Consider the following 21,413-nt stretch of genomic DNA (forward strand, 5'->3'; position numbering starts at 1 on the left):
AAGGAAAACTGAGAAATTAAGTTATTCCAGAACGCAAGGAAGTTTTGCGCTGTGTACTATCGGAACAGAGACCAGCGGGGCATTGTAAAAGCAAAGCACACAAACAAAAGCTCTCCACAACAAATTCCTCACCAGAAAGTTTGTAGGTAAACAAAAACTGCACATCCCAGGTCGGTTAAAAGACTAAGCTGAGCTGAAAGATTCCTTTGATGATATAAATGTAAATATTATGAGTGCAGATCTGGCCAGTTAGTAGCCCCTGATTGATGTGCTATATTAGATTCATGCCTACCTCAGGAAAAAAATATCTTTTGCTGTCATGTCAGCTTTTATTCTCCTTTCTCTTTGCTACAGGATGCCTGATGGGCTATTCTGGAGTGTTAAATACAAATCATCATATTGTTCTATTAGATATGTTTCTCTACATTCAGCAGATCATGTGCTTCAAGGACCAAATGGACTCATGTCTATCCACTGGCAACTGCCAGTCATACCAATGACAGTGGCTTTGGTGCAGATTTCATGGCAGAATTTAGGGAGGAAAATGCTAGAAAAAATTAATTTCACTTTAAAAAAAATATTTTCCACTTTTTTTTTTTTTTTTTTAACTGTAGATAATAGATTTTCTTCCATAGTAATGATAGTACAAAGTATTTGCAGTACAGGAAAGATCTTTAGAAAATGGAATCAGAGAATGGTTTGGGTTGGAATGGACCTTAAAGACCATCTAGTTCCAATGCCTCAGCCATGGGCAGGGAAACCTTCCACTAGAGCAGGTTGCTCCCAGCCCCGTCCAACCTGGCCTTGAACCCTTCCAGGGAGGGGGCAGCCACAGCTGCTCTGGGCAACCTGGGCCAGTGTCTCACCTCCCTCACATTGAAGAATTTATTTCTTAGATCTAATTTAAATCTACCCTCTTGCAGTTTAAAACCATTACCCCTTGTCCTATCACTGGACTCCCTGACAAAGAGTCCCTCCCCATCTTCTTTGTAGGCCCCCTTTAAGCCCTGGGAGGCCGCTCGAAGGTCTCCCCAGAACCTTCTCTTCTCCAGGCTGAACAACCCCAACTCTCTCAGCCTGGCCTCACAGGGGAGGTGCTCCAGTCCCTTCATCATCTTTGTGACCCTCCTCTGGACCTGCCCAAGCAGGTCCATGTCCTTCTTATACCAGGGACCCCCGAGCTGGACACAGTACCCCAGGTGGTGTCTCACAAGTGCAGAGTAGAGGGGAAAAATCCCCTCCCTCGACCTGCTGGTCACAGTTCTTTTGATGCAGCCCAGGACACGGTTGGCTTTCTGGGCTGTGAGTGCACATTGCTGGCTCATAGACAGTTTTCCATCCACTAATACCCCCAAGTCATTCTCTGCAGGGCTGCTCTCAATCCATTTATTGACCAGCCTCTAGTTGTGCGTCAGATTGGCAATTGCATGTAAATAGGCAATGAAAATGTTGTATTGGGATGCTGAGATCTCAGTGCTGAGATGCACTGAAATAAGATCTAGGGTTTGGGTTGTTGGGTTTTTGTTGTTTTAAGATCACTTTACTTGTTAGTAGACTAGTACGTTAGTTTAAAGCACAGGACCCTGGAAGAAAGAGTCTAGACCCCATCTTTCCCATTCACCACAGTGCATATCTTGGAGAAATGCCTTTGCACCTCTGTTTTCTCAAAGGGAAAGCAGAGACATCTGTGTTTTCTTACATGATAAAGTCGTTCAGACCACATTATTTATAACCTGCACCCTGAAGCTGTGGAAGAGCACATCTCACCTCCACTATTTAAATGATACTGGTATTAGAAATTGCAACCTGCTTTGAAGTAAGCTACACAAGGGATTTTACTGGTGGCGGTGAGAGGTAGGGAAAGAGGAAGGAGGTGGGAGGTGCTGGCTTGAGAGGAAACTGTCTTCGTGATCTCTGTAACTTGCCTTACTGATAACTGGAGGGGGATTTTCCTAATAGAAAACCTGTGAGCTATATGAGGAGGGTAATCCTCTTGACCTTACTAAGCCTTCAAGCCATCATGACATTTAATTTCCCACCAGCTGCAAGACCACTTCTTGGGATTCATTTTGATTGCAATTCAAAGTCAACATTGCTCAGTCCAGGACGAAGACCAGAACGGGGATGTCGGAGCAGGGCATACAAGTGGGGACATAGCGATCATATTTGAAGAGGGTGAGAGCTGGTGGCAGCGAGGAAGATAAACAGGGTGTGTTTGTGCAAGTGACCTTATTTATATCAGCATGCTGAGGAGGGACCAGATGTACTGCGCTGAAGGAAGTGAGTCCACGCTCACGTGGGATCGGGTCCAGCACGGCTTGGCTGGCACAAGCCCAGGCGCTGCTTTGCAGGGTGACAGCTCAGGATTTTCAGGGCAGCTGACATCCTCAGCGCTGGGTTTCTGAAGCTCTCTGCATTGCAGGCTGTGCCGAAATGGGCAGGTTGGCTATTAAGCACTGGTGGGAAGGGTGTTCTGCTCTGGCACCCACCGCCCCTCCAGCAGGCACCAGCAGTGGGGAAGGACCCACAGTCCCCACGGTGCTGAATAGATCCCTGAGAGCAACTCATTCAAAATCATAATTTGCTCGTTCAATATTTGGCTGCTAAATGGCTCATGGACCAATCTTGATATTATTATTATTTTTTTTTAATACTGGATTTGTTCTTCTGTGAATATTTTGGGTGGATAATTATTCAGTGTGTACTGTGTATTGCAGAATCCAGGAATATTTGTTTTGGCTTTTCTTCCTGGTTAGTTAGGGTGTGTGGTGGCTGGCCTAGATCTCATGGCATTGTTTCTGACTACGTAAATGAAATTTTTAAACAAGAGAATAATGAATACAGACCAGAGAATAAGGCACATCCTGTGGCAGTTTCACACAGGCAATTTTTCTTGCTAAAATCCATGAGGCGCTCAGCGGTTGTGATTATTTACACATGTACTTAATGGCTGTCCACATATCATTGACAGAGTATAACAGGCACCTAAGAACCAGAGATGATCGAGTTTGGTGGGTTCCCTGAATCACCCATCTTGTTGTCTGTGTTTCTTTTTCCCCCTCCTCCTTTTCTGTTTGACTATGGAGGCGTTTCTAAGGAGGAGGAAGAAAACCTTCATTTGAAACCGCATGAAACCAAAGGCTGGGTGTAACCAGCTTCAAATCCACGCAAGAGTCAGCGCGTAACTTCATGTGTTCCTGTTTTCATCGTTCGGCATATGGCCTGGATGGGTGGCATTTTAAGACACGCAGAGGATCGCCGTCACACGCGCGGTAATGTGTGCACACACGAGCACACCCACCAGTGTACGCTCCCTTTCCACTGCAGCAGGTCCAGCTGTGGTGCCAGCAGCAACCCAGCTGTGGTGAAGAAAGCTCAGCCTGAATGTTCCCTCAGCTCTCCAGACGGTTTTTACCCCCTGTGCCAAGACCCACTTTGCCACAGTTAAAATGGCACCTGAGCTGCCCGTTTTAAAGAGTTTATTCACTTTACGTGTCAGTCAGAGAAATTATTATACTCCTTACAAAAGCTAAAGATTTTGCTTTTTCTAACTCGTTGAATAAGATCTTGTGGCTATGTTAACACAGGCGTGACTTCAAGAGATCAAAACTTCATCATTAAGTGTCACAAATCTATGTCCAAGCAGCAGATGTGATCATGATATTCAGACAGCAGTCACGACTAAAGGGTTAATAGTCCATCACTTCTCACAAACAAATGGCTGGCAAATCTTCCTGATGGTCTTTTAAAAAGTGAAAGAGATAAAATATAAGAAAAAAATATTTTGAATACCTCTAGAAAATAATCTTGGTAAAACACTGAAAACCACAAATTCTGCTGATGTAGGATTTTATTATTTGCAGGTGCTTTTGTTCACTGCCTGTGCAGGTCCAGACCTAAATCTGGGGATATGATGGGGACTTGCTTTGAGAGGACAAGGGTGGAGATGAGAAGGTGGGGACAGATGGTATTTGCAAGTTGCCAAACTCACTGCTTATGAGAGAGTGGAAAACCTTTGCCTGACGGAGAAGTTTCCGTGGGGTTTGAAGGCATGGTGCAGCTCTGCCTGCCATCCACGTGCTGAGGGAGCTCTGACAGGAGAATATTTTGTGCCGTTATCCCATCTAATCTGGGGATGCAATACAAGGCAGCAGTGGCAATGTCTCCAGGAGCTGCTTCGCCAGCCTGGATGTTCCCTTTCCTTCACTGCACCCCATTCTTGACATTAGGGAGGACTGGTGCTCTTTTGAGCCTCCCCTAATTGCAGGCTGCCAGTTGTTCAGAAACCCCTGCTCCAAACAGGAGGTTTCCAGGTGGGTTGAAAATATGTCCTCAATGCAACCTCTAATCTTGATTAAAATGTTTCCAGGGCTGGGCAGCTCAGGCTGCATCCTTTGGTCAATTCTGTCAGTGGCTCTTGCATTCCCTAATCCCTGTTAATATCACTGCTTGTCAAAGAAGATTTGTGCCTTTCCTGGAAGACGGCCGCGTATTTTGTACCAACTGGGGGAGAAAGAGATGCCTCATCGGCTGGTGCTGGGATCAGTGAGTGGCAGACAAGAAAGGCATCCTGTTTTCTGGGGAGAATGCACAGGAGGTGGGCGAGTGTCTGGCTCCGACTATTAGCTCTGACTACTAGCAACACTCCTGCCCTTTCAGGATGCGACTTAATCCTCTGTTTTAACCATGCACAATCCCTGAACCTCTTGTGGCAGTGTTCACGGCAGAGGTATGGACTTTTGTATCCTGGCCAAACTGCAAGACAGATTATGTTCTTTTGACCTCTATTCCCCTAACGTAATTTTCAATTAGTGCAGCAGTTACTCCTCCTCTTTTCACTGTTTAATTTCTCCCTGCTGCAATGCTGAGAGGAGGTGCCAGAGTCCATGTTCTCTGGGGGGATTTTTCTGGCTCCTCCAAGCAGACAGAGAAACATCTCCCTAAAACAAATCCTTCCTCATATTCTCATGTTTCCTTGGAAAGCCTATCCCATTGCTCCGGGGAAGTATGAGACCTTCTCTAGTGGTGGAAGGAAAAGTCTGGTCCCCAGCTCTTGATTAATTCCCTTGGGGACAGGAAACTAAAGCCCAGTTTGGGGAGGGTTCATGTGGGGCCACCTTCACAGCTGGCACAAGCTGCTCTCTGTGACCTGTCAGGACTGGAAAAATTAAAGGTGGCTTCTGGCTGGAAGATGGGAAAGGTTGGCAGAGGCAGCAGGAAGAAGACCTACAAAGGGAAGCAAGGGAGGGAGTGTGAGCGGGGGAAGCAGCTTTTGTGAAAGATTGGTCATCCCCTCCAGCAACTGGGAGGAAAGAGGGAAACTTGGTGTTTTGGAAAGGAATAGAGAACGTGCCTTCCTTCACGAGCAGTCTCAGGAAAGGAGAAGAAAGTGCCTTCACGGGGTGGGAATGAGGAATCATCCAGGCCTCCATTAGACGCACACCAAGCGATTTGGGATCGCTGACCCCCAGCTCAGTGCAGGGCTTGGGATGCCCACCATGGCCCTGGCACACCAAGGTCTCTGTGTGGCCTGGGGGTCCTGGTGGGCAACGTGGGCAGCAACGCTGCCTTGGGCAGAGGGTGACCAGCAGGTCGAGGGAGATGATGTTCCCCTTCTGCTCAGCACTGGTGAGGCACATCTGGAGTGCTGGGGCTGGGATCCCCAGTACAAGGCAGGCACAGACATACTCTAGTGAGTCCAGCAAAGGGCCGTGAAGACGACAGGGACTGAAGCATCTATGATACGAGGGAGAGGCTGACAGAGCTGGGACTATTCCTCCTACAGAAGAGAAAGCTCAGTAGAATCTTGTCAATGTATATAAATCCTGATGGAGATAACATACAAACTTTCCCTCCTGCCAGTCCCTGATCTGTATGCCCTTGCTTCTGATGGTTGGGGTTTTTTTTTGGCCTGTGGACAGTTTTACATTGTGGTTTTGTTTTTTGTTTTTTTTTTTTTTTTTTTTTTTGTTTTGTTTTGTTTGTTTTTTTTTTTTTTGTTTTGTTTTGGTTTTTTTTTTTTTTACATTTAGCATACAGTTGCAGATGCAAGGTGCTCATGTATGGGCCCATCAGTGCAGTGTGAAGGTATGCAGAATCCCAATCTGTCTCTTCTACCTCCCACTGCTGTTTTATACCTCTTCTGAGGTGAAATACAGGAAGCTGATGTCAGTTATTCCTTCAGCAAGTAGGGACATTGTATTTTTAAATAAGATAAATGTATTGAGGCTAATACCCCTAAATCAGGGAATTGCTCTATATTACCAATTCATGCTCAGCTTTGAAACAGTGCCATACAACTGCACATCCACTATTCTAGCAAAGTTTTCCACATTATCTTCTTCCTATAGGCAATAAACTCCCCTTACACCTGAAAAAACCTCTCTGTGTAGTCCCTGTCACTATAGTAATATTAAACATATCTTAAAAGTATCTTCTGCTATGAAATTCCTCTGGGTTTAAAAATCAAAAAGTTATTTTTTATTGTAGTTGGAATAATGTGACTGAAAACACAAACCATTTCTTACCTGTTTTTTTTTTCATCCTTTCTTTTCCTGCTTATGTTGTGAGGCTCAAATGAATGAGTACTGCCCAGGCTTTTGTCCCCTCTTTTTGCCCTATTTTCCTTCAGTTTTGAAAAAGGTGGGGAGAAATTCTCCTCTACGTCCTCTTTAAGCATTAGTCCTTTCTCCTTTATGTGTGGAACTTACACAGACAACCTTTGGGGGAAACAAACTTCAGCTTTGGAAGGAGAATTTGAAAAGCAAAATTAAAGTTTTGTTTACATAAAATGAAAATTTATGTCTAGTTCAAAGTTTCTCAATTATTAAAAATTAAAACTTCTCCAATAAACATTTGTTAAACCCCTCATTTTGCAGACAGGGAAATTTTTCAGCTGAATGTTTTTAACAGTTCTAGTTGTATTTATTCTCTTAATTTCTGGTAGATCCGTATTGTTTTTCAGAGGTAGTTATGAATATTTCTGTCCTTTTCCATCTCTCCAGGAAACAGCACACTCCTGTGGGAAAGCCAGAGAACCTTTGTTCATGAAATAGTAACATTTTGGTTCGTACATATGCACGTACACCTTTATTAGAGGATCGGTGCACAAGGCAGATCAGGGCTAAAGCATATGCTGAGTTTCAGGAAGGCTGGGAGCGAAGCTAATCCATCTGCAAAGATCCCAGGCCAAGACACCATTTCCAGAGCTGATGCTGAGGTCTGGAGAGGGCAGAGGGTTGACCCTGGCTGTGGGTGAAGCAAACCCTCACCCCGGCCCTGCTGCTGGGAGGAGGAGACACTGGGAGCAGCAATGGGATGTGGTGTAGGCTGGCTCGGACAGTCGTGTGTACCTGCCAGGGTCGGCTCAGAGCTCCCTCCCTCCTGCCCCCAAACCTTGCTTGCTTCCCCACAACCATCAGGGTTGTTTCTAGATGTCCCGCTCCCTGTCCACCTCCTCCTCCTGCCTGAGACCACGTCCTTTAGGTAGCTAGCACAGTTCGTAGCTGTCTTGTGCTACATCCCTGCATACTCCTTGGGATCCTGTGTGCTGGAGATATGCCCCGAGCAAATCACACCCTCTGACTTCTCATCCTTTGCAGCATCACCTGTGGGTTAAAACACCAGCTGGCTCACTTGTGCCTAGCTCAGATTTCAGAAGCAGGTTTGGCATGGCTTGTGCAGAAATTCCCCCTGGGGGGCATTTATCCCACCAAGAACTGCCTGTGAAGCCAACACAAGGACATCTATGACAACTGCCACCTCTGCTAATCCACGGCTGTGACTGTCTTCCTTCTGCAAGACCTGCATAGAGTCAGCCATGTGAGCAAGCAAACAGGGTTTGACATCCACTCATGTAGTTTATCCACTGAATTTAACTATTAACCCCCCTGAACAGAAGGCCTGAGACACCCAGTGCACTACCTTCACCCAAAAAGCCCCATGGCCAAGGATCCTCAGATCTGTGCCAGCACCTCGTGTGGGACAAACATGTTCTGCTGATGAGTCAGAGCAAAAGTGAGTGGCTGCATCCCTGCCTTACCCTCTTGGTAAGGTGCCACTTGCTGGTCCCGGGCACCTTCCTTGGAAAGCGATGGTTAACTGCTGGGTGAAGGAGGCATCATCTTGACTTCTGCCATTTTTTATTTTCCTTTTAAGCAGAAAAATGTGTAGAGGCTGATGTCCCCCTTGTTGTGACAGCGCTGTGAATTTGGGCGGGTGTTTTTGGCTGTGCTGCTGGGTTGCAGGCTCGCGGTGCTGTCATGGAGCCAGGCTGGGCCACGCTGGAGTTCGTGCGCAGCTCTCAGGCCTTTGCTGCCATGCTGTGAGCACAGCACATCACTTCTGGGCCTTCATCCCTGCCACGCACCTGGCAGAAGGGGGCTGTCCATTTCTAAAACACTTTGGTTGCAGGTACTGGTATTCACATATGAAAAAAAAAAAGGTTAGGAGAGGCATTTTGTCAAGACTGGCGTCCTGGCCAGAGCACTGGCGCAGAACTGGGCTTGCTCTCAGGGAACAAGGGGACATTTGCATACATTCAGGTGTCCACAGGTATCTGAACTCCTGTTGTGGCTAACGGGGACCTGGGTCTTCATTCAGCTGCACATATATGAGCATTTAGTGACATCTGAGATGCTCCTGAGTTTCCGAGAAGGCTGGTAGATGTGACCAGATCCAAGGGGCACCTGTCCCTGTGGCCGAACTGAGCCCAGGTCAGTGCTGTCTGGCAGCAGTGGACCCTCGCCAGAGTCACTGTAAGGGTGCCTGTGTCTCCAGGCGCTCTGCTTTTCCAGGTCTGGGAAACGGGAGACAAATCCCCCAGATGATAGCAACTCGGCACACGTCAGGGGCCAGGCTCTTTGACACAGGCACTCGTTCCTCACCGCCCCGCTCTGTCACCCAAGGGCACCCTGAGCCCGGCACAGGCGTGGCTGTGGCTGTGGGTGCAGTGCTCGTTAGCTCCAGCAGGCATTACCCACCCAGGCACAGAGCCAGCGCGCTAATGAGGTGATACCGCTGTTGTGGACCTGTCTCTTTTGCCTGGCCAGCTCGGGACAGCGGCACAAGGAATCGATGTCCGTTGGTGGGCCCACGTGCTGATGGGTTCCCCGTGTAAACCCCCCCCGGGGAGGAACCATGGCCCTGGGCACCTTGCGTGGAGGGGAAGCTGCTGAATGAGCCCACGATGAAATGAAGGTGGGTTGTGCGTGGCTTGAGCGTGTTGACCTGAAAAGGTATGGACACCTATTGCTGCTCAAGCAGCTGTCTCTGCTGCCAAGCTTCAGCCCAGACCACAATTCTCAGCCGGGTCAACTCATCTGTCACCTTGTTATTAGGGGCTTCCTGCCTGGGATGTGAAACACCCATCTCTGCCCGAGTCATGGCAGGAGCTTGGCGCCACATCCTGAGAGAAAGTCCTACCCCCTGTGTTATCAGGATGCCAGTGGCATGAGGCTCTTCTTCTCTCTCCTGCCGTTAACTGCCTCATTTGCTGCAGCCGTGGGGAGGGACAAGGACTGTGCAGCCCCAATGATGAGCACAGCTATGAGGGACGCAGAGGATCTCACCAGGGCTCTGGCTGTTTGCATACTGGGTGACTGACCTGGCTCACATGGGTTCCCTGGAGGGTCAGGGTTGCTGCTGGCCCAGGGGAAGCACTGCTCAGCCAGCCTCCACCACTGTACAGTTGCACCCCGTGTCACCAGGCACGCTCCGAAATAACCGCATCAGCATCACTCTGCATTCCTTCCCAGGCCCCAGCCTCGCCAGCAAACCTCAAGCAGGTCAGATGCAGAGAGCTGTGCCCTGAAACGGCATGAGGGAGAAGGATGCTCTGGGTACCCCTGGAGATGTGTGTGCTGAGTGGCCCCAGGGCAGCTGCACGTCTTGTCTCCCACCCAGCCCAGGCAGGCTCCTGCCTTCAGCCTCTAGACAGCTCAGCAAAGTGGATTTTGCTCGAGTTCACATCAAGAATTTGCAGCAGCTTCTGCTGCAATCTCCGTTGGCTGGCTGAGGGAGTCTGGCCAGGACTACAAAATGGGAGAAAAGAACTTAGTCTGTTCCCCTTGGCAAGGTGGGATTATGTGTGCCAGTGCATTTAGAGACTTTTCTTTCTTGGGAATCACTTCTGTCACTATCCCTTTCCTGACTGGTGCCCATGCAACAGCTGAGAGGCAGCTAATATAATTAGCAAGACTTAATGAGGGACAGTGCTGTTGGCCAGCATGGTTAGTGGGGCCGCTGAGCCCTGTTCAGGTCAGAGCAGAACCCACTCTGTTATTAACCAGCTGCCTTGGAAACTGGGTGAGATTTTATGCTTTTGTTTCAGGTTATATATGAAAAGCTGTGATTCAGCTTTGTATAGAGGGCTCCTCACCAAGATCCCAGAAAAGCTAACCTAGCTGGAATCTCCCTCACTCAAGCAAAGCCCTGAATGGTGTCATGGGCAGTACTGGAACATGAGGACTACAATGGGAGAGTTTCTAAATCATCGCTCTTGTTTATTTATATATATTGAATATTTTCATGCTCAATAGCCTCTTGGAGTCTCTGTCGTCAAGTGTATTAATAAAACTGTATAAAACGTATATGTTGTTGTTGTTGTTCATGAAATATGACATTTACTGAGAAGTTTTGAATTTTGCCTTCTTGGTTGCACAATATCAAAAAAAATGACACCCTGAAGAATGAAACCTAGAAACCTCATGGCTTGAGGTGTTCTTCAGTGTAATGCATGGATTTGAAAAATCATTTGGGATGGAGTCATGGAAGTGATGACTGGACTTGGGCCTTATTGTTGGTATACAGACATGCCAACTGATGGGGACACAGCTTAAACCACACTTCAGGTGGGGGAAAATAGCTGAAACAGTGAGATCAGAGGTAGCTGATAACACAAACCAGACCTTTCTTCTCTTTACCTTTTCTCATGAGGACCTCGCTAGGACCTTCCACAGGTTATTTTCCTAGAAGTACTGCTGAAGGACTTTTGTTCACAAAGGAATGAAGTTGGAGAAAAGTGACTGAAGCCTGCTATCTCATCATACCTGTAATGTAGCTGGTATTCCTCAAATTTCTGACAATAGTTTTTGTAACAAGCAATTAACTTGTATTTTTTGTTAATCACTAACCCTTACTTGCAATGAAAACTGAATAAAATCCATTTACACTGACTGTCTACATCAGAAGGTCATAAAGTGTATTCTAAAGAAGCAGAATATAAAATGTTTATGTTTTAATTCGAGGTGGCTTTAAATTAGTTATTTCAAAACACATGGCTTAAAACTATTTTATGGGAGCTGAAGGCACCTCCAAGCAATCACATCTCTTGTTTTGGTGCCTTGCTCTGGTCACGTCATGAGATAAAGTCTTCAGTATCCATGCTGACCCGAGGTGTTCCTGACCCATAATACCTGTCCTTGACCTGGTCCCTGTGCATGGCACCGTGGTGCCCCAGCTCCCTGGCACACTTTGTATGACATTGTGAACTGAACCGAGAAACTGATCTGGCTTAAAGAAACATCTGCCAAAACCCTCCCCCCTCCTCCTTTTTTTAAATCTGGATCAATTCCCCAGTCTGGTCCTGGTGCTAATAAAGCTGACAGGGAAGAAAAAAACCTGGAGGACGAGGGGTGAGAAGGTGAGAGAGTAAGAAAGATGTTCACCTCATGCTGCTGCTGTCTTGTGAGGCTGCACAGCCTGAGCCGTGTAGCATCAGGCATCGCACTGGGGAAGGTCACCCCAAAACTTTCAGCCTTGCTGAGCCTCTGCTTCAGCAGAAGTGAGCTCAGGGGGATCTCCATCAGGCTGCGGTTCCTGGAGGGATGTCAGGCAGTAGCAGGGAGGATGCTGTGGGTGCCAGAGAGGGAATGAAGGAGCTGTTGGAAGAAGAGTTGCTTTTACGTGAGAAGAAAGTGAAAGCTGTCTAACCTGCTGCCTTTTTAGTACAGGCACCCGTATGCTGAAGAAAGTGCATGCCACTCAGGGAATCAATGCAGACTCTTTTGTACTGCCAGGCACAAGGTGTGTCAGTTGATGGGATTAAGACTTGCTTTTTTTTGCTTCAACAAACTGTAATTTTATGTATATGCATATGTATTAATAAGGGACAAGGAAGATGTAGCCACAACCACCCCTTTCACATGCTCTCTGCCAAGAAATCCACTCTGAGCTGCATGTGAAGCCTTGCCTTTAGGAATCCTCTCTGTACAGACAAGAAATTTTCAGCCCATGAGCCCAAACCATCAGCAGATGCTGTTGTTATTCCTCTAGATGTTTGTCTGCATCCCAAGGGTATATAAACTTCACTCAATTGCTTTCTCTCCCTTTCCATCCACACCCCTGTTTTAAATAGTAATAGGTCATCCCAGAAGCATGTTTACTTCCTTGTAATTTTTGGACTTAAATATAGAACAGCCCAAATTGTTTCAGGCTTAAAATTTTCTAATTAAACAGTGGGACACAGTGGAAGAGCTTTGAAAAATACAATGCACAGATAAACTGAATGATCATCCTTGAGTTTAAGCACATGAATGTACCGACCCAGCACTGCCACTCACGAGATTTTTTTTCTTGCTTTCCTTCATATGTACAGTATTTAAGTACTTTCAGTAAGTAAGATTTCTTGTACAAACTCAGATGGTTCCCTATACACAGCTATAACTGCATTGCGCTGAGGTGGTAGTTATTGGGATAAACTTCTAGAAGGGGACTGGAGAGGGAGAGGACTGTGCTTGTCCCTAGCAAAGGGAGCATCATTAAAGTCAGACAGGGAAATAGAAGAGTCCTAATTAATAGGAGGAATTTATCCTACTTAGATAAACTAGCAAAAATATTGCTCAGGGCTTTATCTCAGCCTTGGTGAGTTGTACTCTTCTGCATTTTAACTGATTTAGTCATTCATGGATCTTCGGTGATTTCAAACTCTTTAAAAATGCTCATTTTAAATAACTTTGGCTGCTCTAATTATCCCAGACATCATTCCTTTATGTAGATATCACTGCAGTGATTCTGGTGGGTGGAGACACCTGAGCCAAGACATCTGCAGCAAGAGAGGGAACGGCACCCTGGGCAAGAGCCTTCAGTTATTGTCCTTGGAGCTGAGTGGAGAGGCAAACCCTCTGGAGATACATCAAGGGCTCGTGTGGTGGGGAAACCTCTGAGCCACTGGAGAAATCCGATTTCTCCAACTCGCAGGTTACTGAACGGGTGCAGAGGGAAAGCTTGTCATCGCAGGCAAGAGTGATGAGGTGTCCCCGAAACCCCACCTGCATGGCACACAGCCAGCTCCCGAGCCTGACCCGGGCCTGCCGCTCCAGAGGTGGGCTTGGCAGAGCCCCCCGGTCTGCCCCCAGGCTGAGGTTCTAGAGGTGTTACCAAGTTACACAAAGAAACAGTTTGTTGACATGTATTTTTTTATGTAGGGGCATCCAGAGAACACGACACGCAAGGGACTGAACACATTATGAGTTTCTTATATTACCTTGGCTGTTATGTTATGTTAGAGAGGCAGAGTGTCCTCACATTATTATTGTAATTAAAGAATATTGTGCTTTTAATTTGCACGGTTCCTTCCTCATCATTGTTTGATACGAATAGATGATAACAGACTGGTTATTGTGAGTTATTAATAACATATTATTTACTCACCATATGCCTAGGAGCCAGAGCAGTAAGCGAGATTGCTTTGTCTTAGGTGTCCCTCCCTGCACGCACAACTGAACAGATCCTCTTTGATCCCTTTTTGCCTCCTGAGGTCTCACTTCAATTTGGACTTACTGCTTACTCTCCCCTTTGCCCCCCACCCCTGGCTCCCTCTGTGTTTCTGGAAAAAACAAGGGGTTCTGGAAAAAAAGAAAAACAGTTTGTTCTGCCTTCTGCATTACCTCTTGAGTTTGTATGGAGTGGATGTTCTGGTCTGTTTTTAATTTCCATGATTCTATAGTGCTTTTGAATCCAAGGTGCTAAATATAGATCTAACCCATAATAGCCAGCCTCTTTTTCGTTTCTGTCTTACGATGTTATTTTCTGCTTTTATCGTTTAAGCCTAATGGATTTACATTATTAGGAGCTCTCCAGTATGTACAACGTGGTTATGAACAAGATGAGTGCCTCAGAAGTTTCCAGGAACATTTGTCTTAATAAAAACAAGAAAAAAAGAGACTTTTTGCTGGCTCTGCAGGAAGAGGACTGGTGCAGTGTAGGATGGCACCTTCCCTCTCCCCTCCCTACTGCAAACCTGTGTATGCCCTCTGAGCAGGGTGAACACATCCAGCACACTGCCTAGAAAAATGACACTCTGGAGGAAAGTCAGCAGACAGCATGAAAAGTGCTGGCTCAGACATCTCGTGTTGGCAGACTCTTACCAAAATTAGTTCTGGATAAGCCAGTACATCTGTAGTGAGAGCAAACTATTCCTTTTTCTTCCTATTCCTAACACAGTCATACCCAAAAAATACAAGTCAGGAAAATGTTTGGGGAAGCTATTAAGGAACATGAAGGGAAAAGAGTATCCAGACAAATATGGAGCCATTTGAGACAAATATGAAGTCATGTGTAATAAACAGCTTGGATTTATAAGGACTAAGGCAAGCCAAAAACAAGTGATGGCTTTTTGGGACGAAAAAGCCCAAACCAGCCAAATAAAGGAATGTGATGGATATAAAGGGCCAGGCCCACAGGAGACATGAGGAACACTCAGCACAACTCTAGAGACATCCCTGTATTTTCCCAAGCCTAACTGATACCAGTGGCCCAAGCCAGTAGCTGGTGAGCAGTGAGGTATTGGGGAGCCTTGATCATGTCACTTCATCTCTGTGCAAGTATCTTTGTCCCTGACTATACAAGAAGGATATGATGGAGGACTTCTGTGTGATCAGGCAATCCTTCCTTTTGCGCTTGGTTGGGGTTAGGGTCTCTTTGTGCAAGAGTCCAAGCAGCATGCCTGAAAACCCACCACAAGGTACAGACACCAACAACTGACCTCTCCAGAAGAAATAAAGGTTGGACCCTACATGAACCACTACCCTGGGCACAGTGACATGAACTGCTCTTTACTTGGAGAAGCTCATCATACTTAGCTTGAATATTGAAGTGCTATTTGAAAAGAGGTGGAGAAGCACAGTAGCATATCACAGAAGGCAGTATTTGAATACTTTCTTGTTTTCAGGTGCCTCTCATGGGCAACATGTAATGGTTTGGGGAAAAGTGGGTCTTCAGTACTATCCTTGGTCAGGGTCCATCCAATCATTCTCTTTGTACTACTGACAGTTCACCTGGGGTCTTCTTTGGATGGAACAAGTTAGTTTCCTCTGAAATAAACTTCAGGCAAAGCTATAAGGATAGTTCGCTCCAGGCATTGCTCCCTGTAGGCACTATGGATGGTACAACAAGACTAGCTGCCCTACAGAGCCCTCCAGCACTAAACCAGCACTCTGTGCATCTTGAAATATGACATTATGTCCCTACGCCATGCTCAACTGTGGCCGAGAGAGACTGCAAGGAAGCTATTTGGCTTATTCACACTATCTAGTTTGCTCCTGGAAACATTAATTTTCATGTTGTTGTTGTCCAGAAGACTGGAGGAGAAATCTGCTGCTGCTGGAATTCATAGTAGCTCTATAGGTCTAGGATGATGCCAGCAGAACAGATGGCCCATGAGTGGTGCAGGGCTAACTCCTGTAGCCATCCAGAAAGTGCATTGCATAAAGCAGGACCAAGTTGGTCCCATCTGTATCCTGGCAAAGGAAAAAAGGTATCCTATGTGGGAAAGAGCATGTATTTACCTTGAGTGTGTTGATGATCATGTACCTCAGTAGGTGGAGAAGCGCAAATATGACAAGTCCACTTAGGCTTAATTTTTCCTAACAAGAAATGCCAAAGTACTGGTGCACATGGCCAAAAGCTTTACTGCAATCTGGTGAAAAGAGGTTCTCCTATATGGCTCCAGACAGTCCTGGAACAATTAGTCCTGTCTCTCCTATCTCCTGCTTCTGAAGTTTTGTGTTGTTCCTACTATGGCAAAAATTAATCCCAAATATTCAGAGACTGATCATTTGAAATACATTAGGAGCAATGCGGAGGCTGGAAGTTAACTAAAAAAAAGACAGAAGGTGGGGTGAGAACATGGGCAAGAAACTAAAATTATATGAAGTCCTATGGGTACATGAATTCAGGGACAGGAGGCGGACTCTGTCCTTCAGACCAATGCTCCAAACTAGTCTCTGGAGCCTGCAGGGCCGAGCGTGCCCAAAGGGAGCTCCCTCACAGAGTGGGGACTGAATGTTGTGTCCGTCACAGGTCTCCCGTGAACCCTCTGCTTGGTCAGGGAAACCTTAAACCAGGAGTAAGGTGTGTGTGCACTAGTAAACTGAAAATGGTCAGAGTATGAGCCTGAACAGTGTCCTGTGTTCATTCATACTACAAATTACAGTATCATGGTTTAACCCCAGCCAGCAGCTAAGCCCCACACAGCCACTTTCTTGCTCCTCCCTGGTGTGATGGGGAAGAGAATCGGAATGGTAAAAGTGAGAAAATACATGGTTTGAGATAAAGACAGTTTAACAGGTAAGACAAAAGCCACACACACAAGCAAAGCAAAGCAAAACAAGGAATTTATTCACCACTTCCCACCAGCAGGCAGGTGCTCAGCCTTCTCCAGGAAAGCAGGGCTCCATCACATGTAACGGTTACTTGGGAAGACAAACACCATCACTCCAAAGGTCTCCTCCTTCCTTCTTATTCCCCCAGCTTTATATGCTGAGCACAACACCATACGGTATGGAATATCCCATTGGTCAGTTGGGATCAGCTGTTCCAGATGTGTCCCCCCCCCATCTTCTTGTGCCCCCCCAGTCTGCTGGCTGGTGGGGTGGGGTGAGAAGTAGAAAGGGCCTTGACTCTGTGTAAGCACTGCTCAGCAAGAACTAAAACGTCCCTTTATTATCAACAGTGTTTTCAGCACAGAACCAAAACATAGCCCCATACCAGCTACTGTGAAGAAAATTAACTCTACCCCAGCCAAAGCCAGCACATACGGACACAGTCCTTAATGTGATTTTGGCCTGGTCCACCTTGCACTCTTCCAGGCAATGCATCATCATGGTTAGTAGATGGTTAACCCACACCCAACAGTGGTCTGGGCTCGAGAGAGCTCAGCTTGAGGAATACTTGAATCTGTCCCGTATCATCCCAGCTGCTAAAACCAGGCTGACAGAGCCCTAAATCAGATAATTTTTTAGCTCTTCTTGCCTTGCTCTCCTCCGGGATAGTAATGCTTCTTTTGAGGCCAGCTGTGAATTATCTGCCAGAGGGAAGTTCTTAAAAAGCTTTATGCTGAAGTAGCCCGCCTTATGTTCTCCATTAGGCAGGCTTTATTCCTCCCATGTCCAGCATTACACCAGCAGAAGTTGGATTAGACTTGTATTTCTTGGCTAAACAATGACTAAAGGAAGCATGATAACTATCTACAAGTATTCGATGGGTGTAAACTCCAGTGAGGAAGAGGAATTGTTTAGTGTGGTTAAAGGACTTTTATGGCCAAGAGCGATTAGATTAAATTGAACAAAGCAAAGCATAAACTGAATACCCTTCGTAATACCTAGCAGGCTGCAAGGGCAGCTCCCGAGGGATGTGGTAGAAGCAGTGATGTCTGGGTCAGTTGAAACGTCGCAGGGAGCAGAGGAGTATTTACGTTATTGACCTTGGAACGCCGTCCCACGAACAGCGTGTCCGTTCTCCCTGCCATGCCCACACCCACACCGCTCTGCCTCTATGTGAGCGCACACCCAGCCGAATAAAGAGGGAAGGAGGCTGTCAGGGTGGTACAACCCCTGCCCACACCTGATTTGCCCTCTTCGTCTGGTGGTGTAATACATTACCCTAAACAATAAGTTTTCCTGCTGCTGACAGTGATTCTGATCTCAAGACTGTTAAGGGAGAAGTTAGACTTACACTTTCCATAGTAAGCCATGAGTAAGCTTTCAGCAAGCTAGGGCTTGAGCCCCAGTCATCTTAAGCTTGCTACTAGCGTTGGGTTATTGCATGCCTAGAGGGATGCCATCAGCACTCCCTTCAGGTTACACCTTTGTTGGCTGGAAGGATATGGTATGGGATGATTAACTTTGTCCAAGAAGGGAACAAACATGAGTGCACGGTTCCTCTGAAAATATACTGGTGGCCCCTTATTCACTGCAGGGAAAAACGAGCTCACTCTCTCACACAGGAGAAGCAACATGTCGTAATCCCAGCTACACCTGTGAAAACCCCTTTGCCCTTTTTCTCTGAAAACCAAACATAGAGCGTGCAATCCCACCTGACAGGAGTTTCTGATGGAGAACATGAGCTGACTTGGGTGCTGAGAACAAATGTCAGCAGCTCGAGTACTGCTGTGTCTTTCAAAATCCCACGGCCTTTTAGGAAAAAGAGAAATAAGAGGATATATGGTGTTTGATGAGTTAGGATGCTTTCCCCTGGCATGCCTGTTTCTTTGCCTAATTACACAGACACAACGGCAAAGAAATGGATAAGCCAGGTAAGGTTTGTTGTGGATGTCCTGGTTGTCTAGGAGACAAGAGCTTTATTTACCTGACATGACTTGTAGGCAAGGGTAGGACAAGCGTACCCTGTTTTTAAAACAGCATATTGCTTCCAAATTGCAGGTTATCTGTTCTGAAATAACACCACTTAATGGGTTATCTCCTCCTTTAATCAGTGCGGTTGTTGGCATATCATTAAATCCCATTTAGCACAAGTGTGAGAAGCCTGCTCTTAAAGGCTGCCAGCAGAAAGACAAGGAGGCCTTACGCATCCTCCCATGGCACTTTCAAAGAAGGCCCTGATGTGTTCATAAAAGGTCAGGAAGGGAGCGAGGAATTCAAAAGCCTTAAAAAAACAGACCAGACTGGAGTCTTCAGTAGTGCGTCATCTCAAGTTTTCTTCTCCCGAGGGAGTAATTCTTCAGATGTTTTGTGTGCCCCTCGCTGGTGTCTCTGTCTTCTGTTTTTCTCCAGGAGAAATTTGTCTATTTCTGCATTTACTGAGCCTCCTCTCTTTACACAGAGACGGAGCTAATAGACAACTGTGTATGTGGGAGAGTCTAACAGGGTTATCACTGCCGCCCCTGTGTGCCCACCACCCAACCCGACCTGGTTAGATGTGCGCATTATGGACCCAACAGAGTGGGCATGGCACTATTGCAGAGTCCCTGCAGCGCTGATACGTTCTTTCTCACAAACCTGTTGGGCTGCATTTGTCTCAGATAATAACATATTTTCTGTTTTGGTTTTGTTTGTTTGTTTGTTTGTTTGTTTGTTTTCTCATAGGCACAGAATACTGATATTGGTGGCTACATTAAATATGACATGCTTAAGGATGCCATTTTACATAGGATAGCTTCCCGTCCTGACCAAGAATTTTCTTCATATAAAAGGCTGGCAGGTGGTCATGCTTTTGATGATGTTTAGGGAAGATTAATTCTCCTTCCCAGGTACCTGCTGTTTTTTCAGATCCAAATAAAACCATATGCACACTATATGGGTAGTGGAGAGAAATAAAGAGGAATTGCATTGTTCCTGTCACCTCACATGACCACACAGGTGATTTCTTGCAAGACATTACCAGTGAGTGCTCCCAAAGCCCCTGATGAATGCATGTTAAACTCATGCCACAAGAAGCTGCAACTCTTGTGCAGTCTAGTCTGGCCTGGAAACTAAGGATGCTCAGACCTTCATGAAAGAGCATTCTCCTGGGATTTTCAGCCTTGGCTTTGCAAACTTGGGAAGTTCAGAGCTCATGAACTGGCTTTGAAGAACAGTTGAGGGCTAACCTGATCAGCTCTAAGCACTGACCCCATTGGAGAAGGCTCAACTGTATTTCATAACCCAATGAAGCTTTCATAAGTCTTTTTAACAATAGCAGTCAATTTAAAATGTTTATTACCATGCCCTCTTTCCTCTGTGTTGAGGGTTACAACCCTAGAAATCCAACATATACTAACACACGAATTCTGTGAGAGTCAGGTGGCAGGAGCAGACAACTGTAGGGTCTTCAGGGTTTTTCTGTGTGTGATATGGTCCACAGATATTATGGATAGTGTCCACAGTATTGACAGCAGCTTAACAGATACATCCTGTGTAAATCATGGTGTTTTTTCAAAGGCATTCATTGCAGGTTGCTCCATGCATCGGCTTCTCCTCAGACCAATCCTCACAGAAATGCTTTCTCTTTTCCTTGCTGTTGTGTCCTCCAGTAGAAGACCAGTATGCAGCCAAAGAGGTAATTTTGCTGGGGTACAAGACCCAACAGGTGTTTTTAGCATTTAATTAGACTTTAATTTCAAGAATACACCACCAATAAAGGTATCTGAGGGCATGCCTACCAGAATTGCCACCTGTCCATTTCCCATCTACAGAGCACACCTTATAGTGGTTGCCTGTAATGACCTTTCTGGGCAGATCTGCCTCAGGAAACACCAGAGCATGGCACAGGAATTCCTGATTTCTGCAGCATGGCCACATTGGCCTGACATCAGGGCAGCTCTCCACCTGTGCTAATAAAGCTAACAACAGGTCAGGATTTATGAGTTCAGGCCTTGTCATGGAGTCACAGAAATACTTTTCATCCAGATCCAAACTGGTGACTCTGGCTGCATCTGGTCTGTGCCCCATGGGCCAGCCAACTCAGGTGTCTGCACAGAACTCCATCCTGTGAGGTGGACATGTCATCTCCTGGCGTTTTGAATACCTGAATACATCTTGCAGTCCTCAAGAGAGGAAAGCACCTTGTCCCCATTTTAGAAGAGAGAAGAGGGTCAGGTTCAAAAACGCCCTGAGGTGCATCCACAGAGCCTTAGGCAGCATGCCAATGCCTAAGCCCAACCAACTCCCCTTCTTCCTTTGAATGCTATTTATTTGGTTTAACTAATGCTGCAATTCGCATGAGTCGTGCCCAGCACTCCTCTTTTCCCGGGGCAGGGACTCCCCTGCTATCGCACAGCCACTCCCTGTCTTGGCCGCTGACTCTTGGCAGCTCTGCGAGCCTTGCCTTCTCACCCGGAGGGCAGTTAGCACGTCAGGAAGGCGTCAGCCCCAAATTCAGTCTGTGGTGCTTAGGGCTGTTCTCAGGGCTGGGCAGATGCTCCTGAGACGGTGGGAGACCAGAATCTGTTTTCCTCCCCATGGGGTGCACCCCTTGCCCCATTTGAAGGAGTCAGGTAGTCTATGAGGTACCTCTTCTTTCTGGCTGCTGGAGGCTCCGCAGCACCCAGTGTGATGCATCCTATTCTCTGACTTGCCCCTTCCCTGCATCAGGAAATGTGAGCACTCATACTGCACGGCAGCTACCTCAGTCCTGGTTTTCCTTCCGTGGTGGTTTGACAAAGTGGTGCCTCAGCACGAGAGAGACATCTGTAAACT

This window comes from Tyto alba, unplaced genomic scaffold (assembly GCF_018691265.1).
Source record: "Tyto alba isolate M040663 unplaced genomic scaffold, T.alba_DEE_v4.0 Super-Scaffold_45, whole genome shotgun sequence".
NCBI lineage: Eukaryota > Metazoa > Chordata > Aves > Strigiformes > Tytonidae > Tyto > Tyto alba.